Source organism: Rhinopithecus roxellana, chromosome 3 (assembly GCF_007565055.1).
Source record: "Rhinopithecus roxellana isolate Shanxi Qingling chromosome 3, ASM756505v1, whole genome shotgun sequence".
NCBI lineage: Eukaryota > Metazoa > Chordata > Mammalia > Primates > Cercopithecidae > Rhinopithecus > Rhinopithecus roxellana.
The window spans coordinates 97,277,785-97,283,784 of record NC_044551.1 but is presented as its reverse complement, the minus strand read 5'-3'; the positions used below and the strand labels follow the sequence as shown (position 1 = coordinate 97,283,784).

Below are 6,000 nucleotides of genomic sequence, written 5' to 3'. Positions count from 1 at the left end.
GTAAGGTTTGTTTTACATGGGTCACTAATGTGGAAGGCTTTGATACCTTGTGTTGAAAGTCGAGCAGTCAATTAATTCCATGAGTGTGAACTTGGCATAGTATCCAATTTACCCTTAGGGGAAAACTGCCAGGATCCAAACACTGGTTTCTAAATAAAATAAAATACTCAGCTCTCTGACTTGAAGCAAAAGCATGTTGCTTTAATTCATGAAGCATGAACTGAAAATTCTGTCTTTTCTCTGTTCTCTTGTTTTCCTTAAAGGAATCCTGGGCATAACTTGACTGCAGAAGGATAGGAATTCTGCTTCCTCATTCTCTGTAGAAAAACGCATGCTCATTTTACTCGCATTCTGTATTAGTCAGTATATTATGGGTTATGCTTCAGTAACAAACAATTCCAAAATCTTAGTGGCTTGAAGCAGAAATTTATTTCTCCCTCACACTGTATAAATAACAGAGGTTGGTAGTCATTTTTGATTCTGTATAATGGCTTGTGATCCATGCTGATGGAACAGCCACATTTCAAATGTTGCTTGTGTCCATGCCAGAAAGGAAAAAAATAAATAAACATTCTGGAGGATCCAAAACCTGCAAATAAATGCTCGAGTTCTCACCCCATTGGCCAGTACTAGTATTATGGCCCCACTAAAGCATAACAGGGCCCCAAATTCAATCTATATAAGCTCAGAAGGAGAGGATAACTGGATTTAGGGGAGTTGTCCCAGTGACTACCACAGGGACATTTCAGAAAACCAACTTGAAGCACACAAATAGACATCAGGCTCTGTTGCCTTGCTCGTTGTCATGCTAGACCCCTGTTGACTTCAGTAGGGATGGTACCACATTCTAGAGGCTGAAAAGAGATCTGGAGCCAGCAAAGAAGACAGAGGGTTCATTGAGGAGACTTACATACAGGGCAGTTCAGTGGCAGCAGGCTGGACAGGAGAACCACAACCACTTGTAAAAAGCATATGATTTATATAGCATCTTCGCTTAGCATCCTCCCCCTAGCAACCTCCACCTGGCCGCTTTCATTTAACCCAAAACAACAGGCCTAGACCCCTGTACAGCCTGCATTTCACAAGATGAGCTAGGGATTCAGATGCTCCTCATAGACAAGGAATAAAATGCTGGGTTGGCCACTCCCAGATTCCTTAGCTGGGAACTCTGAGCACACATTCTTCTTAGACCACAGGGCCACTGTCAGGGTATACTTCAGTTAAGTTATTGCTGTCAGGTGTGTCTGCTTCATGCCTATGGAGAATTCTACTACTCTGCAAATGTTCCAGGCACTTTTTTTTTTTAATCTCCATCAATTAATCATTATTTCCTCTTTTGCTCATTTTAGAATCCTCTTTTTAAACACTAAACAAGTGGTCCTTATACATGGGTGCACATTATAATCACCTGGGGAAGTTTTAAAACATAGTAACCCTCAGACTCCACCCAAAACCAATTAAATCAGAATCATTTGGGTATGGGAGCAGCACCCAGTCATCAGCACCTTTTACATCTTCCCAGGTGAATCAAATGTGTGACAGAGTTGGAACGCACTGTTTTAATGCCTTAAATTAATAACCTGATTATGGCCTTCATTTCACTATTAACCCTTTGGGGGAGGCCTGAAGGGGAAGACACCAAGTCCCTGGACAAGGGGAAGACCCCAAGTCCCTAGACTCGACTCAGGCCTCACATGATTGAGTGAGAGGAACTCTGCTGTCAGACCCTACAATGCACTCTTCAGTGGAGGAGGATCACACATTCCAAACATACTCCATCAGGTGACGGCCCCTGCTTTTCTTCCCACTACCATACCAAACTGCCAGAAAATGTCATTTCTAGAGGGGAAAAAAGGAATAGAGTCAATCACTTGACTTTAGAAACAGAGAGTCATCCTATTCCAGTTCATTATTGTTACATAAGAAGCATCTCTGTAATTTAAAAGCTGAAAATATCAATTACTTATTTTCATGACAAATATGGAGACAACAGTGCCCTATGCAGCGTTATCCTGGTGCTGAATGACTTCACCTAAATAGCTCACTCACCTGGCTGGCCAGTTGGTGCTGTGAGTTCCTCTCCATATGGGCCTCTCCATGGGGCACCCTTACACCTCCTCACAATATAGTGCCTGGGCTCCAAAAGAGAGAATTCCAAGGGAGAGACTCTCAAGAGAATCAGACTGAAGATGTATTTTTTATGACCTAGAAATCACATACTGTCACTTTTGCTGGCAACCGCAAGTCTGCCCATATGCAAGTGCAGGGAACAGAGATACCATCTCTCAATGGGAGGAGTTTCCAAAACACGTAAGCAGAGTAAGTGGATGGGAAATAGTATTGTGGCCATTTATCAAAATGCATTCTGTCACATATTAAAAGTTATCCTTTAAATGAGAGGTAAAATTCTACTGTGATTTAAAACATTAGCTCTAGGATAAAACTTATAGGTTCTTCTTACTGGATGCAGAAACTTGGTTGAGTTTCTTACCCTTTGCTCTCAACCCTGCCCATGGCTTAATTTTCAGTTGTAAAATGGATATTCTTATTAGCTAATAAGAACAGTCCCAGCTCACATATAATGTGATCATAGAGCTTTCTTTCCCTGCATTCACTATATACCTATTATCCTGACACCCATATACATTAGCATTTGCCCTGTGTGTGTGTTTTATATATATATGTATATATAGATGTGTGTATGTATATAGATGTATATATGTGTATATATGCATGTGTGTATATATATGTGTATATTTGTATATGTATGTGTATATATGTATATATACACACATATGCATATATATGCACACACATATATGTATGTATATAAAATACATTTTAATTAAATTATAAAAACTTAGGGCAAATGCTAATGTGTATGAGTGTCACGATAATAGGTATATAATGAATGCAGGGAAAGAAATATCTATGATAACATTGTATGTGAGCTGGGTACTATTCTTATTAGCTAATAAGAATATCCATTTTACAACTGAAAATTAAGCCATGGGCAGGGTTGAGAGCAAAGGGTAAGAAACTCAACCAAGTTTCTGCATCCAGGATGTGCTAAGTAGACATTGATTTCATACTTTCAACTTCTTCTATGTCTTTTCTAGTATTATATATGAGATTCACATATGTAATGGATAGTTTTTACTGTAATATGTGTTTAAATCTATGAAATGACCACCAATATCCCATCTTTTTTGCTAATCTCTTCCTATAACCAATACATTCCTTTCAAATACAGAATATAGAATAGAATAATGGCCTCCCAAAGATGTGCATGTCCTAATTCCCAGAACTGGGAATAGGTCACATTATATAGCAAAGAGGAATTAGGGTTGCAGATATAATTATGGTTGCTAATCAGCTGAACTTAAAATACAGCCCTTAAAATATGGGCCTCTCCATGGGGCAGCCTTGCATTTCCTCACAATACAGTGGCGGTATCATCCTCTAGGATAATTTGGGCAGGCCAAGTGTAATAACAAATTACTGGGAGGGCTTAGTGTAATCAGTCATAATGACTGAACTAACTACTATTGGCTTTGAAAATGGAAACAGCCATTAGCCAAAGAATATGGGCAGCCTCTAGAAGCTGGAACACACAAGGAAATGAATTCTTTTTTTTTTTTTTATTTTTTTTTTAATTTTTATTTTTTATTATACTTTAAGTTCCAGGGTACATGTGCATAACGTGCAGGTTTGTTACATATGTATACTTATGCCATGTTGGTGTGCTGCACCCATCAACTCGTCAGCACCCATCAATTCATCATTTATATCATGTATAACTCCCCAGTGCAATCCCTCCCTCCTCCCCCCTCCCCATGATAGGCCCCAGTGTGTGATGTTCCCCTTCCCGAGTCCAAGTGATCTCATTGTTCAGTTCCCACCTATGAGTGAGAACATGTGGTGTTTGGTTTTCTCTTCTTGTGATAGTTTGCTAAGAATGATGGTTTCCAGCTGCATCCATGTCCCTACAAAGGACGCAAACTCATCCTTTTTGATGGCTGCATAGTATTCCATGGTGTATATGTGCCACATTTTCTTAATCCAGTCTGTCACAGATGGACATTTGGGTTGATTCCAAGTCTTTGCTATTGTGAGTAGTGCCACAATAAACATACGTGTGCATGTGTCTTTGTAGTAGAATAATTTATAATCCTTTGGGTATATACCCAGTAGTGGGATGGCTGGGTCATATGGTACATCTAGTTCTAGATCCTTGAGGAATTGCCATACTGTTTTCCATAATGGTTGAACTAGTTTACAATCCCACCAACAGTGTAAAAGTGTTCCTATTTCTCCACATCCTCTCCAACACCTGTTGTTTCCTGACTTCTTAATGATTGCCATTCTAACTGGTGTGAGATGGTATCTCATTGTGGTTTTGATTTGCATTTCTCTGATGCTGAGTGATGATGAGCATTTTTTCATGTGTCTGTTGGCTGTATGAATGTCTTCTTTTGAGAAATGTCTGTTCATATCCTTTGCCCACTTTTTGATGGGGTTGTTTGTTTTTTTCTTGTATATTTGTTTGAGTTCTTTGTAGATTCTGGATATTAGCCCTTTGTCAGATGAGTAGGTTGCAAAAATTTTCTCCCATTCTGTAGGGTGCCTGTTCACTCTGATGGTAATTTCTTTTGCTGTGCAAAAGTTCTTTAGTTTAATTATATCCCATTTGTCAATTTTGGCGTTTGCTGCCGTTGCTTTTGGTGTTTTAGACATGAAGTCCTTGCCCATGCCTATGTCCTGAATGGTACTACCTAGATTTTCTTCTAGGGTTTTTATGGTATTAGGTCTAACATTTAAGTCTCTAATCCATCTTGAATTAATCTTCGTATAAGGGGTAAGGAAAGGATCCAGTTTCAGCTTTCTACTTATGGCTAGCCAATTTTCCCAGCACCATTTATTAAATAGGGAATCCTTTCCCCATTTCTTGTTTCTCTCAGGTTTGTCAAAGATCAGATGGTTGTAGATGTGTGGTATTATTTCTGAGGACTCTCTTCCGTTCCATTGGTCTATAGCTCTGTTTTGGTACCAGTACCATGCTGTTTTGGTTACTGTAGCCTTGTAGTATAGTTTGAAGTCAGGTAGCGTGACGCCTCCAGCTTTGTCCTTTTGACTTAGGATTGTCTTGGCAATGCGGGCTCTTTTTTGATTCCATATGAACTTTCAAGCAGTTTTTTCCAATTCTGTGAAGAAACTCATTGGTAGCTTGATGCGGATGGCATTGAATCTATAAATAACCTTGGGGAGTATGGCCATTTTCACGATATTGATTCTTCCTATCCATGAGCATGGTATGTTCTTCCATTTGTTTGTGTCCTCTTTGATTTCACTGAGCAGTGGTTTGTAGTTCTCCTTGAAGAGGTCCTTTACATCCCTTGTAAGCTGGATTCCTAGGTATTTTATTCTCTTTGAAGCAATTGTGAATGGAAGTTCATTCCTGATTTGGCTCTCTGCTTGTCTGTTACTGGTGTATAAGAATGCTTGTGATTTTTGCACATTAATTTTGTATCCTGAGACTTTGCTGAAGTTGCTTATCAGCTTAAGGAGATTTTGGGCTGAGACAATGGGGTTTTCTAAATATACAATCATGTCATCTGCAAACAGGGACAATTTGACTTCTTCTTTTCCTAACTGGATACCCTTGATTTCTTTCTCTTGCCTGATTGTCCTAGCCAGAACTTCCAACACTATGTTGAATAGGAGTGGTGAGAGAGGGCATCCCTGTCTTGTGCCAGTTTTCAAAGGGAATTTTTCCAGTTTTTGCCCATTCAGAATGATATTAGCTGTGGGTTTGTCATAAATAGCTCTTATTATTTTGAGGTACGTTCCATCAATACCGAATTTATTGAGCGTTTTTAGCATGAAGGGCTGTTGAATTTTGTCAAAAGCCTTTTCTGCATCTATTGAGATAATCATGTGGTTCTTGTCTTTGGTTCTGTTTATATGCTGGATTACGTTTATTGATTTGCGAATGTTGAA

The 6,000-nt window shown here is 39.1% G+C and overlaps 1 long non-coding RNA gene across 1 annotated transcript in view; it reads left to right on the top strand.

The window, feature by feature from the left end:
* Positions 1–1,630: 1,630 nt before the first annotated feature.
* LOC104670752 overlaps positions 1,631–6,000 on the top strand; it is a 95,880-nt gene continuing 91,510 nt past the window's right edge. Inside the window, exon 1 of the long non-coding RNA XR_749184.2 lies at positions 1,631–1,782. This is a non-coding gene — a long non-coding RNA (uncharacterized LOC104670752). The remainder of the gene's footprint in view (positions 1,783–6,000) is intronic.